The sequence below is a fragment of the Aegilops tauschii genome, chromosome 2, assembly GCF_002575655.3.
Source record: "Aegilops tauschii subsp. strangulata cultivar AL8/78 chromosome 2, Aet v6.0, whole genome shotgun sequence".
Lineage (NCBI taxonomy): Eukaryota > Viridiplantae > Streptophyta > Magnoliopsida > Poales > Poaceae > Aegilops > Aegilops tauschii.
The window spans coordinates 254893276-254908839 of record NC_053036.3 but is presented as its reverse complement, the minus strand read 5'-3'; positions in this window follow the sequence as shown (position 1 = coordinate 254908839).

Genomic DNA, 15564 nt, shown 5'->3' with positions numbered 1-15564 from the left:
GCGGTCCACGGGGGGGGGGTAGAGTTTGGAAATTGCCCTATAGTCCCGGGTTTGTGTCTCCAACTGGGACTATAGGTCAGACCCCTTTAGTCCCGGTTCATGGCACGAACCGGTACTAAAGGTTAGCCCTTTAGTACCGGTCTGTGCCACGAACCGGTACTGAAGGTGATCGTGGGGCCCCGGCCTGACGCCAGCCTACCACCACCCCTTTAGTACCGGTTCGTGGCACGAACCGGTATTAAAGGTTCAACACGAACCGGCATTAATGCATAGCCGTTCGAACCGGCACTAATGCACACATTAGTGCCGGCTCAAAAGCAAACCGGCACTAATGTGCTTGACATTTGACCCTTTTTCTACTAGTGCTACTACGGAGTAATTTAGTGCATGGCTGGTGGACCCAGGTGCTGGCTGTCCCACACGTCAGCGGAAGTGAGTAATTTAGTGCATGGCTGGAGGAGGATCCGCACGGTAGAGCGTGTCCACTGTTTTTCTGAAGAAAAAAATGATTACAGCAAGCGTTTCCACTCTTACGACGGAGGAGTGCGAAACACGGCAGCCACTTGAACATACATAGTGCTCCTACTACTAGGCATGTGCAGTGGTTCATACGTCAGTACTACACAATCTTGTTGCTAGTGTAGTAAGATATGACGATAACAAATGATGTTGTGCGCATGTCAACTACTCCTATATGTAACATAGTACCGCTTTTTCGACTGTCCGGTCGAGAATGAACAGTGAGATCAATGTTAACAGAACTAGGTCCATAGCGCACGGAGAGTACAGTGCTATAGTACTCCACGAAACATGAACCATATGAAGCACGAATGGTGTTAGGCAGGGTGTATGAAGGGTGCACGGGATGGGAGCAAAAGTTCCCTTCTCGACCCACTTTTGGGTGTTTGGCAGAGTGCATGAAGGGTGCATGAGTCCACACTAGTAGGTTGACAAAAATACACGAAGAGGAAACAAGTATATTGAGATGAGAATGCAACCAAACACACCCACACGCTTTGTGCTACAGTGACTGATCTGCACCGTCTGAGTTTGATCCAACGGTCATGTTGCGCCGAGACATGGACATGCCCATGCAGAGGGCGCCTAAACACCACCGAAGTCCCTCTGCTTCTCGAGGCGCCCGACGTTGGTGATGCAGGGTGCAACCGCCCGCAGAGCCCGCTCCCGGTCGACGGGAGCCAGCTCGTCAAAGACGGCGTCCAATGGCATGAATGGATTCCGGTGACGGAGCCCTGAAAGGATTCACCCGGCAACGGCGACGGCAGCCCGCAACCCCTCCTTGTCCAGCTCAGCCCCCACCATCGCGCGGAGACGGCTCAGCTCCTCGGAGATATAGGTGAAGAAGGAGACCAGGTCAGGAAGCTCCAGCTCGTTGAAGTCGACCGGGTGCTCGAACGGGTTTAGCCCGACGGCCGGCATCGTCGCGCTGGCACGACGGTAGGCATCGCGCAGCCGCAACACGTGCGTGACAACTTGGTTCACCAAGTGGCTGAGGCGATCCTGGACCTCGTCACGATCGGCCCACTCGCGCTCCAGCCGGATCCCCTGACGGCCTATCGTATCTCCCGCTTTCTGCAGCAACGCCGCCGACGCCTCGAGCATCTTTGTGGTGGACGCCTGCCGCTTTTGAAGCTCCGTGAACTCCCGCACATAACGGAGGAGCATGGAACTCCTCTCCTCCTTGAGCTCATGGAGCTCCACGTCCTTGGCCCTGAGCTCCGCATCCTTGGCATGGAGCTCCTGTGTCAGGCGCCTCACCTCGGACTCCGTGATCTGCTGCGCCGCCATGGCACCAGGTAGAAGCAATGGGGAGAGGAAGCAAAGGGGGCGAAACGGCTAAAAGGCAATGCAATCTACGAGAAGGCGGAGGGAGCGGGGAATCTTTTGGTTTTCACCACGGTAAAACACCAGTCGACGACTTCTCACATCAAGGAGCAGTGGGTCTTTACCGGCGGAGTCATCTTGACTAATTGCTGCCGCGCCTGCTCTTGTCAATCAAAAAATTAAAAATCCTGCCGCGCCTGCTCCCGTCAATCAAAAAATTAAAAATCCTGCCGCACCCAAACACCAGAGCAACGTCGCGGTGGATATTCAAATTTACCTGCCGGCAAGTAGATAAAAAAAGGGCTGAAAAAACAAATGTGGCGGCGGCCTAGCTAATCGGTCGAACTAGCCCAACTAGCTAGCCACCGTGCTTCACTGATGTACTCGGCGGGAAAGGTGGTCTTTTGTGATTTGACGACTCATTTACTTGCTTCGGCGCTACGACCGAGGAGGACCCAGAAAACACGCGGTAGGGCATCCCACGTCAGGAAGAATATATGCGTGCACCACCCGGGAGGACCCCGAAACCGCGCGGTAGGGTGTGCCATGTCTCGACACGGAGGAAAAATGTGCGTGTAAAAATATACTGTATCAGACGTAGTACCTATGGTTCGACCTCGGGACCCAGCCAGTCGGTCGAAAACACCCCACTAGCCACACAGCTTCATCATGCAAACGTGGCACGGAGGATGGATGTGGTTAGCTCCATCTCGACCAGCCACAACGTCTCTTGTTCTAGGCGATTCTTCTGTTTTCCAAGCTTTTTTAGTTGTAATAACACCACGGCAAGCTAGCGCCGCTCTTCGTGTGTGCCCGTGCAAAGGTTAGATGATGGAGAGAAGAGAGATTGAGATCGCAGACCTGGGACCCACCAGTAAGTGAGACAACGGTCATGCACGTGTTGACGAGGCACTCCCTCTACTCTACTCAACGCAAGTACTGTATAAAATCAAGTTATGGGACAAAGCCAACAACCGTTCGTTTTTTCAGGCTATCGACTTACGCTTTGTAGTCCAGGTTGCCAGTTCGAATCTCGTCTTTCAGATTTGTTAGTTTTAGGTCCAAATTTGATTAATGACAAGTGGGACCCCCGTGTGTTGTTCTGATATTTCAGTGTAGGATGGTTTTTTTGAACAAACACTTTGCGCGGTTAGACAAGTAACGGCACGAGTTACACGTATTTTGCAAGTTTATGAACAAAAATGACAGCGGCATAGAATATCACATCCACCCCGCAGCTTAGATACTATGGTGATAGGAGTTTTTACACCGTTGGAAGTGAGATCCAATGGCTTGGGAGTAGTCTTTGTAATTATGCGCAATTTCCAAACTCTCCAAAGTTTTTTTTGCAAATAAAACATTCATGCCTCGTGTGTGCCGCTGCATCTTCGATCCAACGGCTCCCTGGTGCTCATATTAGGTTCTCCCCGTAGCTTAATTACCCGCTACGGTGATATGAGCATCTAGGTCGTATGATGAGTGATCAGATGGCACATGCGGAGTACTTGTACTTTCTGCGCATTTGCCAAACTCTATCAGCCATATATTGCAAAAACATTCAAACCTCCTACTGTGGGCCGTTAGATCTCAGTGAACTCGTATCACCATAGAATCTATGGTGCGGGAGCACCTCATACTCTCCCGTGCGAGAAAACATAAGGTGCTATCGCAGCTTGGATGCTACGGTGATACGAGCTTGGAGGTCGTTTGATCTGAGATCCAATGGCATTTGAGCAGTCTTTGTGCTTGTAAGCAGTGGCCGAACTCTTTTGGGGCTTTTCTACAAAAAACCATTCGAACCACCGAGGAGGTGTTGGGTCACAAATCCAACGCCTCCGAAGAGCTTGTATCACCAAAGCATCTAACGTGTGGTAGCACATGATATTCTTACATATAGGAGAATATGATGTCCTCCTTCATCTTAGATGCTACGGTGATACGAGCTTCGAGGTCGTTGGATATGGGATCAAAGGGCATCTAAGTAGTTTTTGTACAAATTGTGTGCAATTGTCAAACTCATCAAGGTTTCCTGCAAAAATATTAAGACACATCATGTGAGCTGCTATATCTCAGATCTACAAGTCCAAGCAACTCGTATCGGCATATAGCATCTAAGGTATGGGGCACATGATATTCTCCCGGGGAGGAGGGGTGGGGGTGCACAACCAATCGGTGGTTGGGAGGGTGGGGACAAATATAATCTAAACAACCCTAAACAGAGCTCCAAAATTTTATCTAAGGTCGAGGGGTTGACCCCCGACAATCATAGCTCCGCCTAAACACAACATTTGCATGTACTGTAGTACTAGACTTAATATTCATGTTTCAGTTTCATGTTCATTTTAAATATTGAACTGAGGACCATGGATGTCTTACATTTTACTCCCTTCATTCCTAAATATTAGTATTTTTAGAGGCTTCAAATGGACTGGCACATACGGATGTATATAGACATATTTAGAGTCTAGATTCACTCATTTTGCTCCGTATGTAGTCACTTGTTGAACTCTCTAAAAGACTAATATTTAGGAATAGAAGGAGTATTTTTGAATTCGTGTCATACATGCATGGTTTGGAAAAATAGATGCACTATACTTATTGGATTGTTGTTGTGTTCGTGCGTGTGTCTCTGTGTGTGTGTGTGGTCATATGCTTGATACATACAAAGTTTTCTCACCTCCATATTGTTCATCTTTTAAATTTGAATTTGCATTGGAAAACTTACTAGGGATACCATGAAATGTGAAATCCACGTTGAGATCACTATATCACAAACTCACTCTAATTCAACAACTCGTCATAAATCAATTACCACGTTGAGATTAGTATTTGCAAGGAAAATACGGGTATTGTAATACACATAGATTCGTTCGGCAATTTAAAAGGTCCCTTTCGTATTCTCGAATGGTAGGACCCAACGGCATACCAGCTAGACCTTGGCTCGTGTTGATCCTAAAAAAAACCGGGCTCGTGTACTTCGGTGGCGTGCGTGGTACACACATTAGGCAATCCCAACCAGTCGAGCCTCAGCGTTTCAAGTCGAAATATCTGGCGGCCAGAATTCCAGCCCTAGGAAATTCCCCTCATGTCCCCGGTCCATAATGACTACCGATGAACAACGGAGGGATGCTTTAGTAACCAGACAATGTTACCTACCGTGCCGAGCACGGTTCAATTCCCTCGGTCGCCGCTCGTCAAGCTCACCTGTCAACTGCATTGCCTAGTACTACTACTACTACACCAGGATGAGCACAGAATTGAGCCCGTTTGTTCGTGCCTAGTACTTGAGTTAATATATCAGGCAATGCACTGGTACGGAGGGATTATCCTTTTACTCTGCATATATAACTTGTCTGAAGTCTAACTAAGCAAAATGTTTGACCAAATCCTTTCTTAAGAAATACAACAGGACAGATGTACGGCTTGAAAATTTATTGCATGATGCAGGTTATGATATTGTTTCGAATCCTGGATCTTAAATTTCAGAAAATCCAAAAGTGAGCATAAATTATTGAAACTAAGCATGGTCACGTGATATGGCACAAATATTACTTCGTAAGTTTTTTCTTCAATTTGAGACAAGCTGCTTATGACAAGTTGCACAAATGAAGAGCCAAGCTATTTTGGAACAAAGACCTGTCACGTTAAGGCGAACGCTTTCACTATTGAAACCGTGGGCGTTTACGTGCCGCCACGAGTCCCCGCTTCTCATCGGCAGGTGCCGTCCGAGCAAGCGTGTGAGTCGACGGGAGGCGTGCGAGCAGACCGCTGCGCCGGCTGTCAGGGAGGCGTGCAATCAGACCGCTGTGCAGGCTCACCGGGAGGCGAGCCCTTTGACCAGGCTCCGCCGCCCACCGTTGTCCCAACTGCTCCCACTTTTAATGTCGCCGGCGCCGCAGTTTAAAATCAACCCCGCACTACCCGGTATCGCTACAATCCTCTCTCTTCCCGTCCGATTCTCCTGTCGTCTACCTCCAACTAGCCTGACCTAAACGTACGCCATGCCGCATCACAATGGTCTGCCCTTAGTGTTCCAGTTTCCTGAGGAAGACACCCAGCCGGAGTCTCAAGAACATAAGGCGCTTTGGGACGAGCTTGAACTGGCCTTGCGGGAAGACGCCACGCCTGTCCCCGCTCCCGTTCCCGCTCCCGTCGCCCCGACTGCGCCAGCGCCCATCCCCGTGGCATTGATGGGCTGGGAGCCGCACATTGTCGCCGAGCTTGATCCCACGGGGTTCCATGAGGTCCCCGCCGACTTTCACGCGTCCGTGCACCTGCCAGCGCATGCGCCTGCGCGTGCACTCACGCGCACGCTCGTGCCGGTGGCCGTGCACCTGCCAGCGCATGCGCCTGCGCGTGCACTGACGTGCGCGCCCGTGCTGGTGCCCGTGCACACGAATGTCTCCATCACGCCGTTGACAGCGCCTGTCCCCGTGCGGGTGCCAGTGCCCCCCTCAGCGGCATGGATGGCTGCCGTCGACCGCTTCCTTGCACCAACGCCAGTCGCCTCCTCCCGCCAGTTGACTCGCTTCGAAGTCCAGCACATTTTGGCCTTCCTTGAAGCTAGGCCAACGTCCAGGAGTACGCCAACAACGGTGCAAGACGCCGCCGTCGCCGTCGGTCAATGGCCCGACGACACACAGAGCACGGCAGAGGAGCCGCTTCCCACCGCGAGATGCCCCCGCCGCCGCCGCGTAATCTAAATTTGCCATGAAAAACGTTCGGATTGCCATGCTTAAAATCCGAACATTTATCATTTCCGTTTATTTTATATCGATCGTCGTATAATTTTAAGTCGGAGTCAGACTGAACGAAATGTATGGTTTGATCGATTGAATGTTCTGCTAGAGCCGTATCAAATTAAATATAAAACGTCATCAAGCCACATGTATTCCTTGTCATCCAACGACCTAGACTGCTTCAACGTCGAGCGCTCAACACGTTTAGCGTGTAGTTAATTTCATGCCAAAAATAGTGCTAATCACATGACAACACGCAAATAATATCCTAGTAGTTAATATCCGCATGCACTTAATATACTTCCAAATTAACGTGCATTGCACGTACACACTGACTAGTGCTGCTAGTACGTGAAACTGGTGCCGTGACTTGTGAACACGTCCAGATATGGTCAACGGCAACATCGCCCGCGAGTTCTTCCTGTTTGCCCGTGCGTCTAAATGCAGAAGGGGAGGAGAGAGAGAGAGAGCACACATGGAACCCACCAGTAAGTGAAGGCGAATAGTGCTAAAAATAATATTACATGTTATCCATTAATTAGGATGTGGTAATATAAAAACATTATGTGAACAAAGGGGGTACAACAAACATTGCTATTCTACGTATGTTGCCTATTGACGTGCGGCTTGAAGGCCCGGTCGCATGTTCGATCCTCGTCCTTTATTTTTTAATTTGTATATGGGTCCAAATTTGTTTCATGACATTTGGGCCCCTCGGTGTGTAGTTTGTAGCACTTTAATTTGTGGGTCGAAATTTGTTCCATTCCAAGTGGACTAACGGTGTGTAGTTTTGTAGCTTATTTATAATAATTAAAGAGAACAACATAGTTTTTTTCAATAATACCATGGTGCGACGTTGAAGGTGAGAAAGGACGTGCGAGAGAGCGATGACCGAGCCAGAGGGAAATCAACTAGGGGAGTTGCGTGGGTTGCAATGGTGTTTGGAGTAGTTGTGGGCCGAATGCGACGAAAATATAATCTAAACCGACCGGAATAAATGCCTACACAAATTAATCCAAGGTTGGAGTGCCCCTCGCAATGTAAATAGCTCCGGCTTTGCGAGGGATGGAGAGGTAGTAGCTTCAACGCATGGAAGATACGGTGTGAGAAAGCAAGGTCAATCGAGAGACATATAGATAGAGAGACAAAGTGAGTGTGGTCCGACATTCGTTGAACAAATATATATGCTCTAGAGAGATATTGTCCGATTGAGCTTTTTGGCAAGGGTGAGGGCTGTAAGATAGAGCTTGAGAGATGATCCAGTCACAGACGTGTAGATATATTTTATGCGTGGGAAAAAGCAAGGTCAACCGATCACATAGGGTCGCCGTGCGATCGAAAGAGTGAGACGGGTTGGAGAGAGTGACCTAGGTAGACGATGTGCGTGAGATAGTATACAATGTGAATAGGTCGAATTGGGCTTAAACATGGTGATATATCGTTTTTGTCCGAGAAAGAGCGAGGTCAATCGAGACATACGGAGAGAGAGAGATTGAGTGAGTGTGGCCCACCATGAGGTTGAAAGAGTGGCGGCGGCTTGGATGGACTGACCTAGATAGACAATCTGCGTGAGAGAGTATAGAGTGTGTCGATCGAGGCCCGAACAGGGAGATATATCATTTGTGTCTGAAACAAAACGAGGTTAAACGAGACTCAAATAAAGAGAGCGAGATTGAGCGAGCGTGGCCTGCCGTGCGGAAGAAAGAGTGAGACAGTCTCGAGGGAGTGACCTAGATATACAACGTGCGTGCGTGCGCACGAGAGGTTGGGGGGCTAGATAGGCAATGCATGTATTTAGCGCGATAGGGTGAGAGGGAGAGGGGGGAGAGAGAGAGAGAGCTCGGCATAGGGTGCAATGGCGGGTGTGTGAGGTAAATACATTTGGTAACAGAGTGGAAAAAGGGGTTGTGTAGTTGAGAGACTTAGAGATCGAAACATGGAGAGAAAGAATGAACGTGTGTTGGAAACCGATAGCTTCCTAAGGTGGTTAGGAGAGGAAGATTGACCGATACAGGAAGTATGTAGCGTTTGTGCGGGGGAGGGGGGGGGCTAAAAACAACATTTGAGTGTACATAGTATGAGACTTAATATCGATGTTTCAATTCGGTGTACATTGTAAGATTTGAACCAAGGACCAGGCATACGGGTAATTATTTCGAATTCGTGCCATACTAAGTCCCGAAAAGTTGACATTGACTCAGTTTGTTGTGCTATTTTGTAGGTCATATGTTTGAATCCATCCAAAAGTTTTCTCACTACCATGGTGTTCATCATATACATATGAATTTGTATTAAAAAAGTAGCGTGGATACAGTGAAATGCGAAATCCACGTTAGAATTGGAGATCGCTACGTGAGACACACTCTAATTCAAATAACTAACTACGTGACACACACTCTAATTCAAATAACTAATTATGTGACACACACTCTAATCCACGTTAGGGTGGGTACCGTTTCAATTTTTTTCAAATAACTCCTCATTAATTAATTTATAGTACTCCCTCTGTTCACTTTTATAAGACCTTGAAGACATTTCAGACAATGTGCAAAACAGTTCATTTTAAGTTGTCTGAAACGACTTACAAAAGTGAATGGATGGAGTATCTCGTTTCGAATGACTAATTATTGCAAGGAAAACACGGGCATGGTAATACATACAGATTCGTTTGCAAATGAAAGAAGATTCGTTTGCATTCTCAAATGTAGGCGCACCAGGCAGACCAGGGTCGTGTCGGGGTGGACGCTGCTTCGGTGCCTTAAAGGCAACTGCCTTTGGGCACTGACATGTGGGCCAGCCACCTGTTGGGCCCACATGTCATGGACACAAAGGCAGGTGCCTTAAGGCACCGAAGCATAGTCTTGTCGGGGTGGTCGCGTGTGTCGGATGGACGCATAGCACCCAGCCACCCACCCCCCTCCCCCCCAAAAAAAGGACGACGACAATATAAGTTCGCGCTTCTACGTTTCGGATTGAAATATCTGGCGGCTCCAATTCCAGCCTTGCAAAATCTCTCTTCTCCACCGTCCCCTTCCGCGCCCAGATTGCTCAAATCCCTAAATTCGTCGCCAACCCTCGAATCGCCCCTCATCTCGTCTCTTTCCCCACCGTTCCCCACCTCTGTGCCGGACGACGACGAAGACGACGGTCGCGCTTCACCACCACACCGGAGCTACCTCATCTACACCCTCGTCCACCGCACCGGGTGGTCCACCGACAATGTCGGCCGCCGCAACCGACGTGCCTCACAGACACTGAGTTCCACCGCATCAGGTGCGCTTCACCGACGCTGTCTCCCAGCTCACCGGGGCTACTTCACCGAGCATATCGTCGCACCTCCGCCCCCCGAGGCCGTTGGGGCTTCACCAACAGTCTCGTCCACCGCATCGTAGAGCTCCGCTACCACTCAAGATCTGCATCCGTGCGCGGCCAGCCAACGCCAGCGCATCACCCTCAACGGCTCTGAAGTGACCCGCACTCTAGCTAGGCGAGCATGCCCAAACGCCGACCCGAACTAGGTATCCACACATCACTCCCTTGTGCACTATTCCGACGATGTTTGGATATCCTTTCACTGCTCTCTTAGCTTACACGCCTATGGAACTCTGACTTTAACTCTTATTTCTTCTGGAGATATCATCTGAAACAAGCAAATCCATTTTTTAGCGAAGCATAACGGCGCTACGGGATCTGGTACACATCCTGCACACCTGTATAACCTTGTAAGTATCTGTCCTCCGGTACAACATCAAGGTCGATTCCTCTTATTTGATCAACCATTCGCCTTGTCAAAAATGCAGAGGGGGATGCAAGGAGCACAAGGCCTGCACATCCAAGCAAGTGGTAACATGGACTTGTACATGGAACATCCCAAGCGCAAGCAGAGCTGCAGTGAGACTGTACAACGAGCTAGCGTAAGTCCCTGCATTTCATTTAATTCGTACTGGCATTCGTGTATGATTTGTGTGCAGTGGCTGATCCACGAATTCAAGTTACCAGGGGCGAACATTTAATTTAAAAAATACGAAGGCACTTGCACTCCGGAAATCAACATAACTTGAGAAATGTGAAGCTACATGCACTTTGAAAACCAGCTCATGATCCAAAGTAGTTCAGATTATAAACACTAAATGATGCAAGCACCAAAAAACACAAAATGCAACATGGTGTACAAGGACTACAAACATGGTCTGTACCTGCTTGAATTATTCGTTCTCTGGCTGAAAATATCGAAGTGTAATTGCACGTATAACCAGTGCGCAAACTGCATATCAATATATCTATCCTGCACAAGTATGCCAATAGTTTCAAACAACATATTAGAAAAGTATTTATGCTATGTTGTCATGATACGGGGACTTTCTGGTAGATGGCCTCAACGTTTCCTCAAGCTATGAAAATGCACTATAATTTGCTTGTCATCAATGCCTGCAAATCTCTGTCTGTCTCAACATAGTAGATCATCATTAGACACTAAATCCTTCAATGAGCTTGCAAAATGCTTGCATTAGATCCCTCATTAGACACTATATGTTCATCACCAGGAGCATGTAAAATGTTTGCATCAAATCCTTCATTAGCAGTCTGTTCATTAGACACTTCAGGCTCAAGAACAACATGAGCTTGTATGTTTGCACCGGAAACTTGATTAGATACATCAGATTCAGTCAGTTTAGTATTGATTGGGGAAGTTATAAAATAAGTAGAAATTGGTTTCATTTTCTCATAGATTCCCTACATACAAGCAGTTTTACAACACCGTCAGGTTTAACTATTGGCCAGAAATTGAAGAGTTGAATTAGATATAATCAGGGATGTGATGTACCTGCTCGTTGCGCATGCTACTCTTGCAAGCTGCGACTGTCCGTTTGCGCAAGCTCGATGCCATGCCCGTGCTGCCGCCGCTGCCTCCCACGCAGGCTACACCCAGGGTTGGATCTTCATCTTCTTGTCCTTCTGTTCGCTTGAAGCCTGGCGACCGCCCTCCAACGAGGGCGCGAGGAAGTGCTGTGTCGGTCTGTCCAGCGGCGACTAGGTTAGGAGCGAACCAGACTGGAGGCTGGAGCGAATGAATTGGGATTTTTCCAGCTGTCGATCGATATGGGAGGCGCTCGTTTGGGCTGCGAGCCTGCTATAGGGCCTGCCTTGCACTTATGTTATTGGCCCATCCAAATTGAAACATTTTTCTTCATTTTTTACATTGCCTGCTCGTGCGTTGGGTCGAACAAAACTAGCGTGGGCCAACCTGGACGACTCAAACTAGGTGCACACTTTCCAGCCACCTGAGGCGGCCGCCCATACCAGCCCCTATGGTGGCGTCGCCCCTTTTTGCGTGTATGATTGGATAGTGAAAAATATTCCAGTGGCGCTTTTGATTTACCCACAGAATGGTTGAATTGCTTGTTTCTATGAACTGAGTTCGCCAATAATGTGAAGGATGCCAGTCTTTTCATCCTATTGTAGATTGCTTAGATCTCGATATGCCAAAAGTAATCGCATGAAATATACAGTAAAAACCAGTGTGATGTGTTTGGCTACAACTAGTCTGACTACACGTCCTCATATAACATATCAAGGACGCACCATCTTACCAGATTAACCATTCGACTTACCCATGCAGTGTGGGAAGAAAGAAGTATTGGGACTGCGTATCCAAGCAATTGATGCCATGGACTCCTTCGTACAACCTTGTAAGCGAAAAAGAAGTTGCAGTGTGCCTGTACAAAGAACTAGCGTAAGTTCAGTTACCTGCTTCTTGGAATTTTAGTTAGCCACTTATTGCAAAATTGTTCAATTACGTTGCTTGGCTTAATTTAGTTTGCTACTGATCACATAATGGCACAGCCTGTTAATCATATTGTAGACTGCGCCTATCTATGTGTTTGATACTTACTGTTAAGAATTACCTGTTTGCCTTAACTTAAATATCTACTTGTTTGTTTAACTGCTTTGCTGCTGCAACAGCGGGTTACAATGATGTTAATAACTACTTTTCAGCATCCAATTGAAACTCTTTAATTCCTTGTTTGTTTAACTGGTGTGCTGTTATAACTCCCAGTTGAGATGTTTTGCTAACTTCAACTTTTCTGAATCCAATCGAAACTTTGATGGCAAAACAGGTTAGCCCAAGATCAAAGAGCGAGGTCCCCATGGACGTTGCATCATCCCACAGCAGTGGCACCGGCCCAATCGTGCATCATGAATTACCAACTGCTGATGCTCTAGAGGCTAAACTAGTGGTAGAAAGAGATTCTGCTTCTGCACTTAGAGATGAAGTTGACATGTTGAGGAAGCAAACAGCACAATCACAAGCAGTACTCAAGACAACCATTAAATATTTGGTGGATTTCAAAACGAAGCAAGCTGAGACTGACCGGATTGTTAAGGTCCTGAAGGAAAAAAGGAAATTAAATTCCTACATGGTAAATCATAGGTGAAATGTTCTTTCCATAGTTGAATAACCTTTGTGTTGTCTGTTCATGTAATCAATCAAACCATTTGTTTTAGAGATCATGTAATAATTGTTTTTTTGTTTTTTGGTTTGTAATTTTATTTGAGCACAAGTCTGTATTAATTAATAAGACTCAGAGACATTTCATTTGGATTGCTGTGCCAGACCTACAAATATGCCAATCGGGCTGAATGTGCATTCAGCAATAGTAGTAGTATAGATGGACCATAAGTGGCACGCATCGGAAAGGGCCAAGATGCTGGCTAAAAAAAGGATGCTGTTGTAGCCAAAAAAAGTACAACGGCCTGGCTTATGTATGTTAGTTGATATTATTGATCCATATACTCTATAAGTGTTTATATGTCTGTTAGTTCTATACATTCTTGGTTGATTGACTCGGTATTTGAATCTTGATACATCGCTTGTGTACATATCTAAATGGGAGTACACATTATGCTGCGTGTGACATTTGAGTTGGACATGAAGTGTTCCAAATATTCGAATTCACCTTAAAATGGATTCTAGTTTCTGAATTTGAGTATCGGCATTTGTAAACCATATTCATATATGACAGTGGAATACATCTTTGTCATCCTTTTGAAGATATATAAAAACACATAGAATGATTTATAAAGATTCATATAGGAATACAAAATGGATTCGAATTTAGTTGCCAGGGTAAACGTGGATGCTTATTGTCCCAAAATTCGAAAGAAGCAGCAAAATGTCCACTCCCACGTCGGCTGCCCGAAGCCAAGTGTTTGGGAGATGGAAATTACTGTCTACCCATTACACAGACAATCCATCGGCCCGATTTCGACTGCTCTAAATAGGGGTAGGTTAGTAACTTCAATTAGACGTGACACGACCGCCTCTGAGCCCATTCCGACACGGTGGGCGTCAAACATGGGCGGCAAAACTCATTTGATTCAAGCTCATCCGAAAGACCTCTGTTTCTCCCTCCATTCCCCATTCATACACGGTGGGCGGCAAAACAAACTTGACTCGGCCGAAATCGATGTAGGCAAATATTTTCAGTAGGGGCAGGTTTGTAACTTCACTCAGACATGACACAACCGCCCTACCTGTCAGCCCCGTTCATACACCGTGGGCACCAACCATGGGCGCCAACCACCCTCTCCTCGCCCGAAATCGCTCTGGGCAAATATTGGCGAGATGCCCAAAATACATCCGGGTAATCCTTCACTACAGGCACTTCCTCCTGAACAACTCCGGAGAGGGAATTTACTTGGGTTCTCCTTGGTGCATGCCTGGATACATACTTAATCCTTTTTCCCTCCGGGGTAGTGAGCAGAATTGACTTGCTAGCGCAATCTATGCTTCCTCTGTACTTTGATAGCCAATCCATTCCCAGTATTACATCCAATCCTTGTGATTCCAAAATTATGAGGTCTGAGGGGAAAACATGGTTGCCAATGGTTAAGGGTAACCGGTCGCACCATCGGCTGGCCATATACTCTGCACCGGGTGAGCTCACTAACAAGGGTGTTGAGGGAGTCCTGGATTAGGGGGTCCTCGGACAGCCGGACTATATCCTTTGGCCGGACTGTTGGACTATGAAGATACAAGATTGAAGACTTCGTCCCGTGTCCGGATGGGACTCTCTTTGGCGTGGAAGGCAAGCTTGGCAATTCGGATACGTAGATCTCCTCCCTTGTAACTGACTCTGTGTAACCCTAGCCCCCTCCGGTGTCTATATAAACCGGAGGGTTTAGTCCGTAGGACAAGAACAATCATAATCATAGGCTAGCTTCTAGGGTTAGCCTCTACGATCTCGTGGTAGATCAACTCTTGTAATACTCATATAATCAAGATCAATCAAGCAGGAAGTAGGGTATTACCTCCACCGAGAGGGCCCGAAACTGGGTAAACATTGTGTCCCCTGCCTCCTGTTACCATCCGCCTTGTACGCACAGTTCGGGACCCCCTACCCGAGATCCGCCGGTTTTGACACCGACATTGGTGCTTTCATTGAGAGTTCCACTGTGCCGTCATCATAAGGCTTGATGGCTCGTCTCGTTGTCAAGGACAACATCACCACTGGGGGAGCCCTGGCTGTAGGCCAAACTCTCCGACTAGGCGGCTTCATCATGACCGCCCGCTCGGTCGCTGTGCCGACGATGACTTCTCGGGTCATCGAAAACAACCTCCGCGTTGGCTCGGAATTCGCCGAGCAGATGGATCCTATGGAGCTCTCTTCCTTGAACGAGCTCTTGGATCGCATCGCCGCCTTGGGAGTCTCTACGGACTATGATCGGATCGGGCTTAAACCCGACCAAAAGGAGATTAACTCTCCGCCGGTCACCCATCAGATAGTGGTGGTGGAGGAGCAACGCAACGATTCTTCCTCTATCTTGAGGACAAACTATGTCTGGATTCCTGAGCTCTCCGAGCCGGATACCCGTCTACGGGAGGACATGGCCCAAGCTTTGAACCTAGAATCAGACAGCGGGCCAAACCTATTGGGCAACATCCCGGAGCCCGAACTTCTAAGATCGAAAACTCCTC